The sequence below is a fragment of the Ambystoma mexicanum genome, chromosome 3q (assembly GCF_040938575.1).
Source record: "Ambystoma mexicanum isolate Mex_15411 chromosome 3q, UKY_AmexF1_1, whole genome shotgun sequence".
In the NCBI taxonomy this organism is placed as follows: Eukaryota; Metazoa; Chordata; class Amphibia; order Caudata; family Ambystomatidae; genus Ambystoma; species Ambystoma mexicanum.
Genome location: NC_090926.1, coordinates 168688667 through 168712238, shown reverse-complemented (window position 1 = coordinate 168712238; position 23572 = coordinate 168688667).

Below are 23572 nucleotides of genomic sequence, written 5' to 3'. Positions count from 1 at the left end.
TTACCATATGACAAACTATATATTTATATTAGAGGCGAGAGAGTATGTGTGTCAGGATTCCCATATGACAAACTGTATATTTATAATAGAGGCGAGAGAGAGTGTCTCAAGGTTACCATATGACAAACTGTATATTTATATTAGAGAAGAGAGAGTGTGTGTCAAGGTTACTATATGACAAACTCTATATTTATATTAGAGAAGAGAGAGTGTGTGCCAAGGTTACTATATGACAAACTGTATATTTATATTAGAGAAGAGAGAGTATGTGTCAGGATTCCCATATGACAAACTGTATATTTATAATAGAGGCGAGAGATAGTGTGTCAAGGTTACCATATGACAAACTGTATATTTATATTAGAGAAGAGCAAGTGTGTGTCAAGGATACCATATGACAAACTGTATATTTATATTAGAGAAGAGAGAGTGTGTGTCAGGATTCCCATATGACAAACTGTATATTTATAATAGCGGCGAGAGAGAGTGTGTCAAGGTTACCATATGACAAACTATATATTTATATTAGAGGCGAGAGAGTGTGTGTGTCAGGATTCCCATATGACAAACTGTATATTTATAATAGAGAAGAGAGAGTGTGAGTCAAGATTACGATATGACAAACTGTATATTTATTTTCGAGGCGAGAGAGAGTGTGTCAAGGTTACCATACGAGAAACTGTATATTTATAATAGAGGCGAGAGAGAGTTTGTCAAGGTTACCATATGACAAACTGTATATTTATATTAGAGGTGAGAGAGAGTGTGTGCCAAGGTTACCATATGACAAACTGTATATTTATATTAGAGAAGAGAGAGTGTGTGTCAAGGTTACCATATGACAAACTGTATATTTATATTAGAGAAGAGAGAGTGTGTGTCAAGGTTACCATATGACAAACTGTATATTTATATTAGAGAAGAGAGAGTGTGTGTCAAGGTTACCATATGACAAACTGTACATTTATATTAGAGGCGAGAGAGAGTATGTGTGTCAAGGTTACCATATGACAAACTGTATATTAATATTAGAGAGGAAAGAGTGTGTGTCAAGGGTACCATATGACAAACTGTATATTTATATTAGAGAAGAGAGAGTGTGTGTCAAGGTTACCATATGACAAACTGTATATTTATATTAGAGGCGAGAGAGAGTGTGTGTCAAGGTTACCATATGACAAACTGTATATTGATGTTAGAGAAGAAAGAGTGTGTGTTAAGGGTACCATATGACAAACTGTATATTTATATTAGAGAAGAGAGAGTGTGTGTCAAGGTTACCATATGACAAACTGTATATTTATATTAGAGAAGAGAGAGTGTGTGTCAAGGTTACTATATGACAAACTGTATATTTATATTAGAGAAGAGAGAGTGTGTGTCAAGGTTACCATATGACAAACTGTATATTTATATTAGAGAAGAGAGAGTGTGTGTCAAGGTTACCATATGACAAACTGGATATTTATATTAGAGGCGAGAGAGAATGTGTTAAGGTTACCATATGACAAACTGTATATTTATATTAGAGAAGAAGAGTGTGTGTCAAGGTTACCATATGACAAACTGTATATTCATATTAGAGGCGAGAGCGCTTGTGTCAAGGGTACCATATGACAAACTGTATATTTATATTAGAGAAGAGAGAGTGTGTGTCAAGGGTACCATATGACAAACTGCATATTTATATTAGAGAAGAGAGAGTGTGTGTCAGGATTCCCATATGACAAACTGTATATTTATAATAGAGGCGAGAGAGTGTGTCAAGGTTACCATATGACAAACTATATATTTATATTAGAGGCGAGAGAGTGTGTGTGTCAGCATTCCAATATGACAAACTGTATATTCATAATAGAGGTGAGATAGAGTGTGTCAAGGTTACCATATGACAAACTGTATATTTATATTAGAGGTGAGAGAGTGTGTGTGTCAAGGTTACCATATGACAAACTGTATATTTATATTAGAGAAGAGAGAGTGTGAGTCAAGATTACGATATGACAAACTGTATATTTATATTCGAGGCGAGAGAGAGTGTGTCAAGGTTACCATACAACAAACTGTATATTTATAATAGAGGCGAGAGAGAGTTTGTCAAGGTTATCATATGACAAACTGTATATTTATATTAGAGGCGAGAGAGAGTGTGTCAAGGTTATCATATGACAAACTGTATATTTATATTAGAGAAGAGAGAGTGTGTGTCAAGATATGACAAACTGTATATTTATATTAGAGGTGAGAGAGTGTGTGTCAAGGTTACCATATGACAAACTGTATGTTTATATTAGAGGCGAGAGAGAGTGTGTCAAGTTTACCATATGACAAACTTTATATTTATATTAGAGGCGAGAGAGTGTGTGTCAAGGTTACCATATGACAAACTGTCCATTTATATTAGAGGCGAGAGAGAGTGTGTCAAGGTTACCATATGACAAACTGTATATTTATATTAGAGAAGAGAGAGTGTGTGTCAAGATATGACAAACTGTATATTTATATTAGAGGCGAGAGAGAGTGTGTCAAGGTTATCATATGACAAACTGTATATTTATATTAGAGAAGGGAGAGTGTGTGTCAAGATATGACAAACTGTATATTTATATTAGAGGTGAGAGAGTGTGTGTCAAGGTTACCATATGACAAACTGTATGTTTATATTAGAGGAGAGAGAGAGTGTGTCAAGTTTACCATATGACAAACTTTATATTTATATTAGAGGCGAGAGAGTGTGTGTCAAGGTTACCATATGACAAACTGTCCATTTATATTAGAGGCGAGAGAGAGTGTGTCAAGGTTACCATATGACAAACTGTATATTTATATTAGAGAAGAGAGAGTGTGTGTCAAGGTTACCATATGACAAACTGTATATTTATATTAGAGAAGAGAGAGTGTGTGTCAAGGTTACTATATGACAAACTGTATATTTATATTAGAGAAGAGAGAGTGTTGGTCAAGGTTACCATATGACAAACTGTACATTTATATTAGAGAAGAGAGAGTGTGTGTCAAGGTTACCATATGACAAACTGGATATTTATATTAGAGGCGAGAGAGAGTGTGTTAAGGTTACCATATGACAAACTGTATATTTATATTAGAGAAGAAGAGTGTGTGTCAAGGTTACCATATGACAAACTGTATATTCATATTAGAGGCGAGAGCGCTTGTGTCAAGGGTACCATATGACAAACTGTATATTTATATTAGAGAAGAGAGAGTGTGTGTCAAGGGTACCATATGACAAACTGTATATTTACATTAGAGAAAAGAGAGTGTGTGTCAAGGTTACCATATGACAAACTGTATATTTATATTAGAGGAGAGAGAGTGTGTGCCAGGGTTACTATATGACAAACTGTATATTTATATTAGAGAAGAGAGAGTGTGTGTCGGGATTCCCATATGACAAACTGTTTATTTATAATAGAGGCGAGAGAGTGTGTCAAGGTTACCATATGACAAACTATATATTTATATTAGAGGCGAGAGAGTGTGTGTGTCAGCATTCCAATATGACAAACTGTATATTCATAATAGAGGTGAGAGAGAGTGTGTCAAGGTTACCATATGACAAACTGTATATTTATATTAGAGGTGAGAGAGTGTGTGTGTCAAGGTTACCATATGACAAACTGTATATTTATATTAGAGAAGAGAGAGTGTGAGTCAAGATTACGATATGACAAACTGTATATTTATATTCGAGGCGAGAGAGAGTGTGTCAAGGTTACCATACGACAAACTGTATATTTATAATAGAGGCGAGAGAGAGTTTGTCAAGGTTACCATATGACAAACTGTATATTTATATTAGAGGCGAGAGAGAGTGTGTCAAGGTTATCATATGACAAACTGTATATTTATATTAGAGAAGAGAGAGTGTGTGTCAAGATATGACAAACTGTATATTTATATTAGAGGTGAGAGAGTGTGTGTCAAGGTTACCATATGACAAACTGTATGTTTATATTAGAGGCGAGAGAGAGTGTGTCAAGGTTACCATATGACAAACTGTATATTTATATTAGAGAAGAGAGAGTGTGCGTCAAGGTATGACAAACTGTATATTTATATTACAGGCGAGAGATAGTGTGTCAAGGTTACCATATGACAAACTGTGTATTTATATTAGAGAAGAGAGAGTGTGTGTCAAGGTTACCATATGACAAACTGTATATTTATATTAGAGAAGAGAGAGTGTGTGCCAAGGTTACACATGACAAACTGTATATTTATATTAGAGAAGAGAGAGAGTGTGTCAAGGTTACCATATGACAAACTATATATTTATATTAGAGGCGAGAGAGTGTGTGTGTCAGGATTCCCATATGACAAACTGTATATTTATAATAGAGGCGAGAGAGAATGTGTCAAGGTTACCATATGACAAACTGTATATTTATATTAGAGAAGAGAGAGTGTGTGTCAAGGTTACCATATGACAAACTCTATATTTATATTAGAGAAGAGAGAGTGTGTGCCAAGGTTATTATATGACAAACTGTATATTTATATTAGAGAAGAGGGAGTGTGTGCCAGGATTCCCATATGACAAACTGTACATTTATAACAGAGGTGAGAGAGAATGTGTCAAGGTTACCATATGACAAACTATATATTTATATTAGAGGCGAGAGAGTATGTGTGTCAGGATTCCCATATGACAAACTGTATATTTATAATAGAGGCGAGAGAGAGTGTCTCAAGGTTACCATATGACAAACTGTATATTTATATTAGAGAAGAGAGAGTGTGTGTCAAGGTTACTATATGACAAACTCTATATTTATATTAGAGAAGAGAGAGTGTGTGCCAAGGTTACTATATGACAAACTGTATATTTATATTAGAGAAGAGAGAGTATGTGTCAGGATTCCCATATGACAAACTGTATATTTATAATAGAGGCGAGAGATAGTGTGTCAAGGTTACCATATGACAAACTGTATATTTATATTAGAGAAGAGCAAGTGTGTGTCAAGGATACCATATGACAAACTGTATATTTATATTAGAGAAGAGAGAGTGTGTGTCAGGATTCCCATATGACAAACTGTATATTTATAATAGCGGCGAGAGAGAGTGTGTCAAGGTTACCATATGACAAACTATATATTTATATTAGAGGCGAGAGAGTGTGTGTGTCAGGATTCCCATATGACAAACTGTATATTTATAATAGAGAAGAGAGAGTGTGAGTCAAGATTACGATATGACAAACTGTATATTTATTTTCGAGGCGAGAGAGAGTGTGTCAAGGTTACCATACGAGAAACTGTATATTTATAATAGAGGCGAGAGAGAGTTTGTCAAGGTTACCATATGACAAACTGTATATTTATATTAGAGGTGAGAGAGAGTGTGTGTCAAGGTTACCATATGACAAACTGTATATTTATATTAGAGAAGGGAGAGTGTGTGTCAAGGTTACCATATGACAAACTGTATATTTATATTAGAGAAGAGAGAGTGTGTGTCAAGGTTACCATATGACAAACTGTATATTTATATTAGAGAAGAGAGAGTGCGCGTCAAGGTATGACAAACTGTATATTTATATTGGAGGCGAGAGATAGTGTGTCAAGGTTACCATATGACAAACTGTATATTTATATTAGAGGCGAGAGGGAGTGCGTCAAGGTTACCATATGACAAACTGTATATTTATATTAGAGGCGAGAGAGAGTGTGTCAAGTTTACCATATGACAAATTGTATATTTATATTAGAGGAGAGAGAGAGTGTGTCAAGGTTACCATATGACAAATTGTATATTTATATTAGAGGCGAGAGAGTGTGTGTGTCAAGGTTACCATATGACAAACTGTACATTTATATTAGAGGCGAGAGAGAGTGTGTCAAGGTTACCATATGACAAACTGTATATTTATATTAGAGAAGAAAGAGTGTGTGTCAAGGTTACCATATGACAAACTGTATATTTATATTAGAGAAGAGAGAGTGTGTGTCAAGGTTACCATATGACAAACGGTATATTTATATTAGAGGCGAGAGAGAGTGTGTCAAGGTTACCATATGACAAACTATATATTTATATTAGAGAAGAGAGAGTGTGCGTGAAGGTATGACAAACTGTATATTTATATTACAGGCGAGAGATAGTGTGTCAAGGTTACCATATGACAAACTGTGTATTTATATTAGAAAAGAGAGAGTGTGTGTCAAGGTTACCATATGACAAACTGTATATTTATATTAGAGAAGAGAGAGTGTGTGCCAAGGTTACATATGACAAACTGTATATTTATATTAGAGAAGAGAGAGAGTGTGTCAAGGTTACCATATGACAAACTATATATTTATATTAGAGGCGAGAGAGTGTGTGTGTCAGGATTCCCATATGACAAACTGTATATTTATAATAGAGGCGAGAGAGAATGTGTCAAGGTTACCATATGACAAACTGTATATTTATATTAGAGAAGAGAGAGTGTGTGTCAAGGTTACCATATGACAAACTCTATATTTATATTAGAGAAGAGAGAGTGTGTGCCAAGGATATTATATGACAAACTGTATATTTATATTAGAGAAGAGGGAGTGTGTGTCAGGATTCCCATATGACAAACTGTATATTTATAACAGAGGTGAGAGAGAATGTGTCAAGGTTACCATATGACAAACTATATATTTATATTAGAGGCGAGAGAGTATGTGTGTCAGGATTCCCATATGACAAACTGTATATTTATAATAGAGGCGAGAGAGAGTGTCTCAAGGTTACCATATGACAAACTGTATATTTATATTAGAGAAGAGAGAGTGTGTGTCAAGGTTACTATATGACAAACTCTATATTTATATTAGAGAAGAGAGAGTGTGTGCCAAGGTTACTATATGACAAACTGTATATTTATATTAGAGAAGAGAGAGTATGTGTCAGGATTCCCATATGACAAACTGTATATTTATAATAGAGGCGAGAGATAGTGTGTCAAGGTTACCATATGACAAACTGTATATTTATATTAGAGAAGAGCAAGTGTGTGTCAAGGATACCATATGACAAACTGTATATTTATATTAGAGAAGAGAGAGTGTGTGTCAGGATTCCCATATGACAAACTGTATATTTATAATAGCGGCGAGAGAGAGTGTGTCAAGGTTACCATATGACAAACTATATATTTATATTAGAGGCGAGAGAGTGTGTGTGTCAGGATTCCCATATGACAAACTGTATATTTATAATAGAGAAGAGAGAGTGTGAGTCAAGATTACGATATGACAAACTGTATATTTATTTTCGAGGCAAGAGAGAGTGTGTCAAGGTTACCATACGAGAAACTGTATATTTATAATAGAGGCGAGAGAGAGTTTGTCAAGGTTACCATATGACAAACTGTATATTTATATTAGAGGTGAGAGAGAGTGTGTGCCAAGGTTACCATATGACAAACTGTATATTTATATTAGAGAAGAGAGAGTGTGTGTCAAGGTTACCATATGACAAACTGTATATTTATATTAGAGAAGAGAGAGTGAGTGTCAAGGTTACCATATGACAAACTGTATATTTATATTAGAGAAGAGAGAGTGTGTGTCAAGGTTACCATATGACAAACTGTACATTTATATTAGAGGCGAGAGAGAGTATGTGTGTCAAGGTTACCATATGACAAACTGTATATTAATATTAGAGAGGAAAGAGTGTGTGTCAAGGGTACCATATGACAAACTATATATTTATATTAGAGAAGAGAGAGTGTGTGTCAAGGTTACCATATGACAAACTGTATATTTATATTAGAGAAGAGAGAGTGTGTGTCAAGGTTACTATATGACAAACTGTATATTTATATTAGAGAAGAGAGAGTGTTGGTCAAGGTTACCATATGACAAACTGTACATTTATATTAGAGAAGAGAGAGTGTGTGTCAAGGTTACCATATGACAAACTGGATATTTATATTAGAGGCGAGAGAGAGTGTGTTAAGGTTACCATATGACAAACTGTATATTTATATTAGAGAAGAAGAGTGTGTGTCAAGGTTACCATATGACAAACTGTATATTCATATTAGAGGCGAGAGCGCTTGTGTCAAGGGTACCATATGACAAACTGTATATTTATATTAGAGAAGAGAGAGTGTGTGTCAAGGGTACCATATGACAAACTGTATATTTATATTAGAGAAAAGAGAGTGTGTGTCAAGGTTACCATATGACAAACTGTATATTTATATTAGAGAAGAGAGAGTGTGTGCCAGGGTTACTATATGACAAACTGTATATTTATATTAGAGAAGAGAGAGTGTGTGTCAGGATTCCCATATGACAAACTGTTTATTTATAATAGAGGCGAGAGAGTGTGTCAAGGTTACCATATGACAAACTATATATTTATATTAGAGGCGAGAGAGTGTGTGTGTCTGCATTCCAATATGACAAACTGTATATTCATAATAGAGGTGAGAGAGAGTGTGTCAAGGTTACCATATGACAAACTGTATATTTATATTAGAGGTGAGAGAGTGTGTGTGTCAAGGTTACCATATGACAAACTGTATATTTATATTAGAGAAGAGAGAGTGTGAGTCAAGATTACGATATGACAAACTGTATATTTATATTCGAGGCGAGAGAGAGTGTGTCAAGGTTACCATACGACAAACTGTATATTTATAATAGAGGCGAGAGAGAGTTTGTCAAGGTTACCATATGACAAACTGTATATTTATATTAGAGGCGAGAGAGAGTGTGTCAAGGTTATCATATGACAAACTGTATATTTATATTAGAGAAGAGAGAGTGTGTGTCAAGATATGACAAACTGTATATTTATATTAGAGGTGAGAGAGTGTGTGTCAAGGTTACCATATGACAAACTGTATGTTTATATTAGAGGCGAGAGAGAGTGTGTCAAGGTTACCATATGACAAACTGTATATTTATATTAGAGAAGAGAGAGTGTGCGTCAAGGTATGACAAACTGTATATTTATATTACAGGCGAGAGATAGTGTGTCAAGGTTACCATATGACAAACTGTGTATTTATATTAGAGAAGAGAGAGTGTGTGTCAAGGTTACCATATGACAAACTGTATATTTATATTAGAGAAGAGAGAGTGTGTGCCAAGGTTACATATGACAAACTGTATATTTATATTAGAGAAGAGAGAGAGTGTGTCAAGGTTACCATATGACAAACTATATATTTATATTAGAGGCGAGAGAGTGTGTGTGTCAGGATTCCCATATGACAAACTGTATATTTATAATAGAGGCGAGAGAGAATGTGTCAAGGTTACCATATGACAAACTGTATATTTATATTAGAGAAGAGAGAGTGTGTGTCAAGGTTACCATATGAAAAACTCTATATTTATATTAGAGAAGAGAGAGTGTGTGCCAAGGTTATTATATGACAAACTGTATATTTATATTAGAGAAGAGGGAGTGTGTGCCAGGATTCCCATATGACAAACTGTACATTTATAACAGAGGTGAGAGAGAATGTGTCAAGGTTACCATATGACAAACTATATATTTATATTAGAGGCGAGAGAGTATGTGTGTCAGGATTCCCATATGACAAACTGTATATTTATAATAGAGGCGAGAGAGAGTGTCTCAAGGTTACCATATGACAAACTGTATATTTATATTAGAGAAGAGAGAGTGTGTGTCAAGGTTACTATATGACAAACTCTATATTTATATTAGAGAAGAGAGAGTGTGTGCCAAGGTTACTATATGACAAACTGTATATTTATATTAGAGAAGAGAGAGTATGTGTCAGGATTCCCATATGACAAACTGTATATTTATAATAGAGGCGAGAGATAGTGTGTCAAGGTTACCATATGACAAACTGTATATTTATATTAGAGAAGAGCAAGTGTGTGTCAAGGATACCATATGACAAACTGTATATTTATATTAGAGAAGAGAGAGTGTGTGTCAGGATTCCCATATGACAAACTGTATATTTATAATAGCGGCGAGAGAGAGTGTGTCAAGGTTACCATATGACAAACTATATATTTATATTAGAGGCGAGAGAGTGTGTGTGTCAGGATTCCCATATGACAAACTGTATATTTATAATAGAGAAGAGAGAGTGTGAGTCAAGATTACGATATGACAAACTGTATATTTATTTTCGAGGCGAGAGAGAGTGTGTCAAGGTTACCATACGAGAAACTGTATATTTATAATAGAGGCGAGAGAGAGTTTGTCAAGGTTACCATATGACAAACTGTATATTTATATTAGAGGTGAGAGAGAGTGTGTGCCAAGGTTACCATATGACAAACTGTATATTTATATTAGAGAAGAGAGAGTGTGTGTCAAGGTTACCATATGACAAACTGTATATTTATATTAGAGAAGAGAGAGTGTGTGTCAAGGTTACCATATGACAAACTGTATATTTATATTAGAGAAGAGAGAGTGTGTGTCAAGGTTACCATATGACAAACTGTACATTTATATTAGAGGCGAGAGAGAGTATGTGTGTCAAGGTTACCATATGACAAACTGTATATTAATATTAGAGAGGAAAGAGTGTGTGTCAAGGGTACCATATGACAAACTGTATATTTATATCAGAGAAGAGAGAGTGTGTGTCAAGGTTACCATATGACAAACTGTATATTTATATTAGAGGCGAGAGAGAGTGTGTGTCAAGGTTACCATATGACAAACTGGATATTGATGTTAGAGAAGAAAGAGTGTGTGTTAAGGGTACCATATGACAAACTGTATATTTATATTAGAGAAGAGAGAGTGTGTGTCAAGGTTACCATATGACAAACTGTATATTTATATTAGACAAGAGAGAGTGTGTGTCAAGGTTACTATATGACAAACTGTATATTTATATTAGAGAAGAGAGAGTGTGTGTCAAGGTTACCATATGACAAACTGTATATTTATATTAGAGAAGAGAGAGTGTGTGTCAAGGTTACCATATGACAAACTGGATATTTATATTAGAGGCGAGAGAGAGTGTGTTAAGGTTACCATATGACAAACTGTATATTTATATTAGAGAAGAAGAGTGTGTGTCAAGGTTACCATATGACAAACTGTATATTCATATTAGAGGCGAGAGCGCTTGTGTCAAGGGTACCATATGACAAACTGTATATTTATATTAGAGAAGAGAGAGTGTGTGTCAGGATTCCCATATGACAAACTGTATATTTATAATAGAGGCGAGAGAGTGTGTCAAGGTTACCATATGACAAACTATATATTTATATTAGAGGCGAGAGAGTGTGTGTGTCAGCATTCCAATATGACAAACTGTATATTCATAATAGAGGTGAGATAGAGTGTGTCAAGGTTACCATATGACAAACTGTATATTTATATTAGAGGTGAGAGAGTGTGTGTGTCAAGGTTACCATATGACAAACTGTATATTTATATTAGAGAAGAGAGAGTGTGAGTCAAGATTACGATATGACAAACTGTATATTTATATTCGAGGCGAGAGAGAGTGTGTCAAGGTTACCATACAACAAACTGTATATTTATAATAGAGGCGAGAGAGAGTTTGTCAAGGTTATCATATGACAAACTGTATATTTATATTAGAGGCGAGAGAGAGTGTGTCAAGGTTATCATATGACAAACTGTATATTTATATTAGAGAAGAGAGAGTGTGTGTCAAGATATGACAAACTGTATATTTATATTAGAGGTGAGAGAGTGTGTGTCAAGGTTACCATATGACAAACTGTATGTTTATATTAGAGGCGAGAGAGAGTGTGTCAAGTTTACCATATGACAAACTTTATATTTATATTAGAGGCGAGAGAGTGTGTGTCAAGGTTACCATATGACAAACTGTCCATTTATATTAGAGGCGAGAGAGAGTGTGTCAAGGTTACCATATGACAAACTGTATATTTATATTAGAGAAGAGAGAGTGTGTGTCAAGGTTACCATATGACAAACTGTATATTTATATTAGAGGCGAGAGAGAGTGTGTCAAGGTTATCATATGACAAACTGTATATTTATATTAGAGAAGGGAGAGTGTGTGTCAAGATATGACAAACTGTATATTTATATTAGAGGTGAGAGAGTGTGTGTCAAGGTTACCATATGACAAACTGTATGTTTATATTAGAGGAGAGAGAGAGTGTGTCAAGTTTACCATATGACAAACTTTATATTTATATTAGAGGCGAGAGAGTGTGTGTCAAGGTTACCATATGACAAACTGTCCATTTATATTAGAGGCGAGAGAGAGTGTGTCAAAGTTACCATATGACAAAATGTATATTTATATTAGAGACGAGAGAGTGTGTGTCAAGGTTACCATATGACAAACTGTATATTTATATTAGAGAAGAGAGAGTGTGTGTCAAGGTTACCATATGACAAACTGTATATTTATATTAGAGGCGAGAGAGAGTGTGTCAAGGTTACCATATGACAAACTGTATATTTATGTTAGGGAAGAGAGAGTGAGCGTCAAGGTATGACAAACTGTATATTTATATTGGAGGCGAGAGATAGTGTGTCAAGGTTACCATATGACAAACTGTATATTTATATTAGAGGCGAGAGAGAGTGTGTCAAGGTTACCATATGACAAACTGTATATTTATATTAGAGGCGAGAGAGAGTGTGTCAAGTTTACCATATGACAAATTGTATATTTATATTAGAGGAGAGAGAGAGTGTGTCAAGGTTACCATATGACAAACTGTACATTTATATTAGAGGCGAGAGAGAGTGTGTCAAGGTTACCATATGACAAACTGTATATTTATATTAGAGAAGAGAGAGTGTGTGTCAAGGTTACCATATGACAAACTGTATATTTATATTAGAGGCGAGAGAGAGTGTGTCAAGGTTACCATATGACAAACTGTATATTTATATTAGAGAAGAGAGAGTGTGCGTCAAGGTATGACAAACTGTATATTTATATTACAGGCGAGAGATAGTGTGTCAAGGTTACCATATGACAAACTGTATATTTATATTAGAGAAGAGAGAGTGTGTGCCAAGGTTACTATATGACAAACTGTATATTTATATTAGAGAAGAGAGAGAGTGTGTCAAGGTTACCATATGACAAACTATATATTTATATTAGAGGCGAGAGAGTGTGTGTGTCAGGATTCCCATATGACAAACTGTATATTTATAATAGAGGCGATAGAGAGTGTGTCAAGGTTACCATATGACAAACTGTATATTTATATTAGAGAAGAGAGAGTATGTGTCAAGGTTACCATATGACAAACTCTATATTTATATTAGAGAAGAGCGAGTGTGTGCCAAGGTTACTATATGACAAACTGTATATTTATATTAGAGAAGAGAGAGTGTGTGTCAGGATTCCCATATGACAAACTGTATATTTATAACAGAGGCGAGAGAGAGTGTGTCAAGGTTACCATATGACAAACTGTATATTTATATTAGAGAAGAGAGAGTGTGTGTCAAGGTTACTATATGCCAAACTCTATATTTATATTAGAGAAGAGAGAGTGTGTGCCAAGGTTACTATATGACAAACTGTATATTTATATTAGAGAAGAGAGAGTGTGTGTCAGGATTCCCATATGACAAACTGTATATTTATAATGGAGGCGAGAGATAGTGTGTCAAGGTTACCATATGACAAACTGTATATTTATATTAGAGAAGAGAGAGTGTGTGTCAATGTTACCATATGACAAACTGTATATTTATATTAGAGAAGAGAGAGTGTGTGTCAGGATTCCCATATGACAAACTGTATATTTATAAGAGAGGCGAGAGAGTGTATGTGTGTCAAGGTTACCATATGACAAACTGTATATTAATATTAGAGAGGAAAGAGTGTGTGTCAAGGGTACCATACGAGAAACTGTATATTTATAATAGAGGCGAGAGAGAGTGTGTCAAGGTTACCATACGAGAAACTGTATATTTATAATAGAGGCGAGAGAGAGTTTGTCAAGGTTACCATATGACAAACTGTATATTTATATTAGAGGTGAGAGAGAGTGTGTGCCAAGGTTACCATATGACAAACTGTATATTTATATTAGAGAAGAGAGAGTGTGTGTCAAGGTTACCATATGACAAACTGTATATTTATATTAGAGAAGAGAGAGTGTGTGTCAAGGTTACCATATGACAAACTGTACATTTATATTAGAGGCGAGAGAGAGTATGTGTGTCAAGGTTACCATATGACAAACTGTATATTAATATTAGAGAGGAAAGAGTGTGTGTCAAGGGTACCATATGACAAACTGTATATTTATATTAGAGAAGAGAGAGTGTGTGTCAAGGTTACCATATGACAAACTGTGTATTTATATTAGAGGCGAGAGAGAGTGTGTGTCAAGGTTACCATATGACAAACTGTATATTGATATTAGAGAAGAAAGAGTGCGTGTCAAGGGTACCATATGACAAACTGTATATTTATATTAAAGAGAGAGTGTGTGTCAAGGTTACCATATGACAAACTGTATATTTATATTAGAGAAGAGAGAGTGTGTGTCAAGGTTACTATATGACAAACTGTATATTTATATTAGAGAAGAGAGAGTGTGTGTCAAGGTTACCATATGACAAACTGTATATTTATATTAGAGAAGAGAGAGTGTGTGTCAAGGTTACCATATGACAAACTGGATATTTATATTAAAGGCGAGAGAGAGTGTGTTAAGGTTACCATATGACAAACTGTATATTTATATTAGAGAAGAAGAGTGTGTGTCAAGGTTACCATATGACAAACTGTATATTCATATTAGAGGCGAGAGCGCTTGTGTCAAGGGTACCATATGACAAACTGTATATTTATATTAGAGAAAAGAGAGTGTGTGTCAAGGTTACCATATGACAAACTGTATATTTATATTAGAGAAGAGAGAGTGTGTGCCAGGGTTACTATATGACAAACTGTATATTTATATTAGAGAAGAGAGAGTGTGTGTCAGGATTCCCATATGACAAACTGTATATTTATAATAGAGGCGAGAGAGTGTGTCAAGGTTACCATAGGACAAACTATATATTTATATTAGAGGCGAGAGAGTGTGTGTGTCAGCATTCCAATATGACAAACTGTATATTCATAATAGAGGTGAGAGAGAGTGTGTCAAGGTTACCATATGACAAACTGTATATTTATATTAGAGGTGAGAGAGTGTGTGTGTCAAGGTTACCATATGACAAACTGTATATTTATATTAGAGAAGAGAGAGTGTGAGTCAAGATTACGATATGACAAACTGTATATTTATATTCGAGGCGAGAGAGAGTGTGTCAAGGTTACCATACGACAAACTGTATATTTATAATAGAGGCGAGAGAGAGTTTGTCAAGGTTACCATATGACAAACTGTATATTTATATTAGAGGCGAGAGAGAGTGTGTGTCAAGGTTACCATATGACAAACTGTATATTTATATTAGAAAAGAGAGAGTGTGTGTCAAGGTTACCATATGACAAACTGTATATTTATATTAGAGAAGAGCGAGTGTGTTTCAAGGTTACCATATGACAATCTGTATATTTATATTAGACAAGGGAGAGTGTGCGTCAAGGTTACCATATGACAAACTGTATATTTATATTAGAGAAGAGAGAGTGTGTGTCAAGGTTACCATATGACAAACTGTATATTTATATTAGAGGCGAGAGAGTGTGTGTGTCAAGGTTACCATATGACAAATTATATCTTTATATGAGAGAAGAGAGAGTGTGTGTCAAGGTTACAAAATGACAAACTGTATATTTATATTAGAGAAGAGAGAGTGTGAGTCAAGATTACGATATGACAAACTGTATATTTATATTCGAGGCGAGAGAGAGTGTGTCAAGGTTACCATACGACAAACTGTATATTTATAATAGAGGCGAGAGAGAGTTTGTCAAGGTTACCATATGACAAACTGTATATTTATATTAGAGGTGAGAGAGTGTGTGTGTGTCAAGGTTACCATATGACAAACTGTATATTTATATTAGAGAAGAGAGAGTGTGAGTCAAGATTACGATATGACAAACTGTATATTTATATTCGAGGCGAGAGAGAGTGTGTCAAGGTTACCATACGACAAACTGTATATTTATAATAGAGGCGAGAGAGAGTTTGTCAAGGTTACCATATGACAAACTGTATATTTATATTAGAGGCGAGAGAGAGTGTGTGTCAAGGTTACCATATGACAAACTGTATATTTATATTAGAAAAGAGAGAGTGTGTGTCAAGGTTACCATATGACAAACTGTATATTTATATTAGAGAAGAGCGAGTGTGTTTCAAGGTTACCATATGACAATCTGTATATTTATATTAGACAAGGGAGAGTGTGCGTCAAGGTTACCATATGACAAACTGTATATTTATATTAGAGAAGAGAGAGTGTGTGTCAAGGTTACCATATGACAAACTGTATATTTATATTAGAGGCGAGAGAGATTGTTTCAAGGTTACCATATGAGAGAGTGTGTGTCGGGGGGTGTGGCCAGCGCGCATGGAGTGAGGACGTGTTCTCCTCGTGCTCCTGCCCGAGATCCTACAACGGACCGAATCGTTCGGCCTGCTTAAGCTGAACAAGCACGCCTGAAGTAGCTACGGGAAGAACGGTTTCCCTACCCTCGACGCAGTTTCCGCTAGAAAATCAGACCGAGATAACGGTAATCTGAAGCGAACAGAGAGGAGGCCCCGGCCCAACAAAATGGCGGCGCCCGACGGTCCCATCTGAGACGCACCGCTGGAGGGCGGATAGCCTCCGGAGGCGGGAGAGGAGGGCCCACAGCGTCCAACCCAGTGATCCAGTGACACCCCAGGGGGGACGGACCCCGCGGCCGGCTGTGACCAGGGTCTCTATCTCCGAGACCGAGTGGAGGAGGAGGACCCCCAGCGCGAGACCGCGTGCAGGAGATGCGCTGGCTGGCGAGAGGCTGCGAGACACACAGAGAGACACGAAGAAGAGAGAAGGCGACGGACGGTTCCCACCGGGACATCCGGAACATCCGTGGGCTGACGACTCCCCATCTGCAACGATCGCCCTCGCAATCGACCCTACATACACGTCCCCACTGAACGGAAAAAGACCGCGGAACACGCCCAAAGACAGGCAATGTCGCCCCCCAAAAGCAAATTAAAAACCGCGACCATGGACTCTTTCACCACGGTCAGGGCGAAACAACAACAGGGGACAGAGGCAGCAGACGACCCGACGGCTAAGGAGGACGATCCAACAAATACGCAAGTGCTACAAGCCAAAGCGGCGCTATGAACGTCCATCGAAACCAGGATCGATGAAATCAAGTCGGACATGCGACTGATGAGACAGGACGCCCGTAACCTTACAGAAAGGGTGCCCACAACGGAGGCAACGCTCCAAGACAATGTTAACAACACCACAGAACTTAAATCTAAGGTCCAAGACTTTGAGTTGCAAGTAGCGCGGCTAGAGGTGCGATCAGAGGACGCTGAAGGATGTGCCCGCTGCTGCAACATCCGAATCCTGGGGGTACTGGACGACACGGAGGACCAGACCCGACCGAATTTGTAGAAACAATGCTATTGCAAGAAATCGGGGCCAGCAAATTGACCTAGGGCTTCTCAATAGAACGGGCCCACAGATCACTTCAGAAGAGGCCCCCTCCGGGCCCCCGACCACGCCCTATTATTGCAAAAGTCTTGAACTTTACTGAGATTCTCAAGAGAAGGAGGGGAGATCGAGAAACATGGTGCCAAAATAGTCATTTACCCAGACTATACCCCTGCGGAGCAGGCGTGCACGGAACTCATTTGTACCGGTGAAAGCTCGGATGCGCAAGCTAAACCTCAAGTACATGCTACTGTACCCGTCCCGCCTTAAGGTACTATACAAGGGGAAAGCTATCTTTCTTGAGACTCCGGCAGCGGCAAATATGTGGTTTGAGGACAACAAACTTGCTGATGATAAGGAAAGCACTGCGCATGAAGTCACAGGCCACTGAAAGCACCAGGCGACAGGAAAATGAAGGTTTGCACAACTGCCGAATGAATACTGGACCGCTTGAGATCTACAACTCTACATACACCATGACGGGCAGGAGCGCACCGACCCATGCAAATAACAACGAAGCCGACACACCCCCCTGCAACACGTGGAGGCTGACTGCCGACACACCACCCGCACCGGGAGGCCCGGAAAGGCCTGGAAGGATCGGGTGCCCCCGAGCGTTGCAAGTTTGAGGCAACTGCTGGGGGCAGTTTTGAGTTGAAAGGTTTGTTGCCCTTATTCACTGGAGTGAGGATTGTTCATGTTAATATGTCTCCAATTGACACTGAGAGGGAGGGGAAGGGAGGGAGGAAACGATGAGGCTCGCGCCCCAACCCCAACACAGACCGACCCCTGGTTAACAGGTCCAGGCCCGGGGGCGGCAGAGGCGGGGAAAGGGGGGGACAACAGATCCGTTACTAAACCCCTATGGCTGCAACCACCATAAAAATAATGAAATGGAATGTAAGGGGCCTAAAGACTTATCTCCAAAGGAACAGGATTAAAACCTTCCTGCACAGAAAAGGGGTAATGATAGCATTACTACAGGAGACCCACTGCACGGCGGACTCGGTGGCCAAGCTACAAACACATTGGGGTGGACAGGGGTTTGGTACCACTTATTCTAAATACGCAAGAGGGGTCTACACCTGGATTCACCCACAGCTCCCATTCGGGGTGGACAAAACTGAGATAGACCCGGAAGGTAGGTTCATCGTAATTTGGAGATTCATTGAACAAGAAGCAGTATGCATCATGAACTCCTATCTCCCTAACAATAACATACCGTCCTACCTGAACTCACTGTACCCTAGAGTTACACAGTACAGGAACAATCTCTTTATTTGGGGGGGATTTTAACTGTGTACATGACCCACGGCTGGACAGATTCACACCACAGCTGGGAGGCCCATCGACTGCTCCGACAGCACTATCCGCCATGTGGGGAGGCTGGAAATGACGGATGTGTGGCGGGAAAAACATCCTGAAGCACGCAAATACTCATTCTACTCATCCCCACATAAATTACACACAAGACTAGATTATATATTCATAGACAGGGAACACTTACCCCGGGTGGAGGGAACACAATACTTGGGGAGGACTATCTCTGATCACTCCCCGCTTCTGATAACATGGAACCACAGAGGGCCCAGACCTCCCATTCCCATGTGAAAAATACCCACAGACGCCCTGAGGGACCCAGCCTTCCGAGAAGAATTACGCGATTCTATTGATGCATACCTAGAGGTTAACACTGGTAGTGTAGCTTACAATAGCACAGTGTGGGAGGCTCTAAAGGTGGTAACCAGGGGAGAAGTAATTGCAAAGGCGGGAGGTATCAAGAAGCTGCTCAGGAAAGAACTAGACCTAGTGGAACGACAGATTGAGCGACTTGAGGCTACCCCCGTAGACACCCAACAGAGGGAAGAGGAGCTTGTGAAACTTAGAGAGCGGAACATAACTGCGTGGAACAGGCTGGAAAAGTTCAACTATACTGCCAGAACAAATAGAGCACATGTTGAGGCCGACAGACCGGGCAGACTACCCGCCTTGCTCTGCCGTAAAGAGCACCCCAAACACTCCACCACCTCACTACAAGATGAGGATGGACACACACACACTGTACACAGCAGGGCATAAATGACACTTTCACTCGCTTTTACACCCACCTGTATTCACATGAGGAGTAGGTCCCCCATAAACGGTTAATAGAAACACTAGAAGAGATAGGGCTCCCCAGACTGTCCCCTGAGCAAGCCGACTCCCTAGAAGCAGAAATCACGCCCAAAGACATTACCGATGCAATCAGATCCCTGGCCACAGGCAAAGCACCGGGAACAGATGGGTTGCCCACAGAGTTTTTTAAAACGTATGAGTCCTCCCTGACCCCCCTATTACATGCAGTATACCAGGAGGCATACGAAGAAGGAATACTACCCAAAGTATGAGGAAGACGCTTGTGATCCCGATCCTCAAGCCCAATAAACCGGCAGACCAGTGTGACTCATATCGCCCGATTGCAATGTTAAATTATGACGTTAAAATCCTGACTACGATATTAGCGAAGCAGCTGTCTAATAGGAGACATAGTTCACCCAGATCAGTGCGGCTTCGTGCCGGGCCGAAATACGTCCATGAACCTACGCAGGCTGCATCACATTATAGCGCAAACCGATAAAGACAAGGACTCATATGCGCTGCTGTCCCTAGACGCAGTCAAAGCGTTTGACTCCATTTACTGGGAATGGCTTGTGGCAGTGCTTAGGGAGTTTGGCTTTGGTCCCGGTTTTATCAGGTGGATTAACATCTTGTATGCTAAACCTAAGGCAATGGTGAAATGTGGGAAGTATGTGTCGGAGGCCTGGGATATATGCAGGGGGACTAGACAGGGTTGCCCACTATCCCCAATGCTTTACATACTGGGACTAGAACCCATAGCTGTCTACTTTAGAAAGCAATTCTTCGATGCAGGCATTAGACTGGGGGGCGTGGATCACATCATCTCGGTCTACGCGGATGACGTTCTCATATACGTCAGGGACCCATACCTCAACGTACCAACCATGTAAGAAGTGCTGGACAATTATTCTAAGGTCTCTGGTATAAGTTTTAGCAGGTCAAAGTCTTGTATGTTCCCCGTAGCGGCCCTGAAAACAGAGAGTTTAGAAGCACTCCCTGAAGTTGGGGTCCAGTGGCAGAATACGTCATTCCGCTACCTTGGAGTGCACATTATGCATACCCCCGAGCTAATGCACGAACAAACACAAAGGCAGCACTCCCCGCCCTGCGCAAATCAATGGCGTTCTAAGTGAAACTCCCCCTCTCGATGATGGGCAGGGCTTTGATAACTAAAATGATCATTCTCCCACGTTTCCTTTATGGGTTTCAAAATGTACACTACTATATACACAAGCCCTTCTTCCGACTGCTTGAGACCATACTGCGAGAGTTCCTATGGGGGAAGGGCAGGCAAAGAATAGCGTTGAAATTGCTAACCCTACCATATAGCCAAGGCGGTATTCAACTTCCAAACCTAGAAAAATATTACATAGCAGCACAGCTTAGTTTTGTGACCAAATGGCTAGATGATGAACCCACATCTGAAACACCATTGCTACAGGCCATGCTGCCCCAATTCCATCTGAAAGAACTGGTCTGGGCACCGTCCAACCTGCTGGGGACTCTACCCTTTTTGGCTGACCTGGGAAGGAAAATTTGGCACAGGGCGAAAATGCTCACTAACTCACGGAACTCCTATACCCCAGAAGTCCCCCTGATCGCAGACCTACGCACAACACTTTCGGATTTGAAACATGTCAGGCTCTGGGAGAGGGAAGGGGTCTACACCTGGGGAGATCTGTATGGTGAAGGCACTTTCAGGGAGTTCACCTCGCTGCAGGAGACGGAAGGCATACATACCGGCCAGTTTCTGTGGTACCAAAGAACTCGTGCTGTGGCTCGACGCAAATGGGACTCGTGGCCAATGGAACCAGATACAGACCCACTCCTCACCTTGATGTACAACTTGGGAGAGGGCGGTAAACCCGTTTTTGCAAATATATGGCCACCTGATCGACATGCCAAATCCTCGGAGCATGGAAATGAAAAGCAAATGGGAGGAGGATATAGGCCGGGAAATGACTGAAGAGGAGTGGAACAGATCTCTCACATTCCCCAAAACGGTGTCCAGACACCATAGATTTAGGCAGATTCAGTTGAACATACTACACAGAACTTACCTGACCCCGTGCCGCATAGCCACCTTCAATCCCCAGGCACAACCGACCTGCAACTGGTACAAAGGGGAAAAAGCGGATCTGATCCACATGCTATGGGAATGCCCCAGGACAAGGGCTCTGTGGGACAGGGTCCAACAAACTTGCGAAAAAGCAGGCCTGAGTAAATATAATTGGACACCCGGCAAGTGCCTCTTGGGAACCTACCCCAGACCAGCCAAACTCAAGTATGCAACAAGGCTCATGGACTTATTGTGCATACTGGCCAAAAGAACTATAGCAATGACATGGAAGAAACCCATGGGCCCTCAGTTCAAACTATGGCACAAAGAGACTGAACGGTGGGTGCCTGCCGAGACCGTGGCATGGGAGGACTGTGTGGCCAGATCCACGGATGACTCTTGTATGTCACTCGAGGCATGGAAGGAACTCACCAGACACATGTTCCACCCCTCGGATGATAAACCCCCCTGAATCGGAACTTAATCCAGGCCCATGTGGGACCTGTCATAAAGCCAGCAGCAGCGGAAGTACCACAGAGGATAGAGACCTTGTGGAAGCCTTTCCCCTATTGTAGTTGCCGGATGGTTCCTCTTCGCAACCACCCTCCCCCCGAAACAGTTAACGATATATGAAACGGACAGAATATGGAGACAGTTATGGTTGTTTTGTTTTGTATTTGTAATTTTTTGACGTTAGGTTAAACATATGTTTATAACTATTTGAGATTGGCTCCATTGTACACAACTTTTATGATATTATTGAAAAATGCCAATAAACAAATTTGAAAATAAAAATGAGAGAGTGTGTGTCAAGGTTACCATATGCCAAACTGTATATTTATATTAGAGGCGAGAGAGTGTGTGACACTTACTGCTTCCAAGGCCTGTGCTTCCTCCTGTCCCTGCCCCTGGACTGCACCATCAGCACCAGTGGAATCCCCCCTCCGCACCCCGTGTGTGTCCCTTCCACGGCCTCCTCCTCAACCAAACCCCCCACCAACCTGGATGACTCTGTGCCATCTTCCTCCATCAGACCCTGTGGGGTCTCAGCTGCCCCTTCTGCTGCCGAGGAGTCCACCTCCAACCTCCGCCTCTTGGACCTACCCTCGGCAGCTGCAGCCACAGACGTGGCACCAGACTCCTCACTCCCCGACGAGATGACAACATGGGAGGAGGGCGGCCCTTGCGTCTCCAGCTGGCGGTGCGATCCCTGCCGCTTTACTCCACAGCACTGTCTCCGCCCTCTTCATCAGTTGACGCTGCAGACAGGGAGAGATAGAACACATGCATCAGGGCACTGTACAATGGTCTGATGTGGCAGTGTCAAAGTTCAGAAATGGCATCACACTCCCCAACACACATGTCATTTGTACTCACACACATGAGCACATCAACAGGAATGTTGCACCAGGCAGCACCATCCATACACAAACAACAGCATGAGCAACCGAAGGTGAACCTCACCTCACATGCAACACGGGGAGTGCACAACACATGCACACATGCCACCAGACATACATGCATCTGTACATCTCCACCAACTGTCGCAGTGATAAGATCGCCATCCATGTCACATCTGGCAATCAGCCTCCTACATGTCACTGTCACATGCATCCATGGTGTATCACAGTTGCACACTTGTAAAATAAACACACATGCACATGGACATAGTGCAGATACATGCAGGTGGAACCACCATCCATGCCTCTGTACATACACAGAAATGTAAAAATGTGTGCACCCACACCTGCAGTTGGCCAGCATGCTTACCAACACATACACCATTGATGTGTCTCACACATGAGAGGACTCACATGCAGCAGGCTC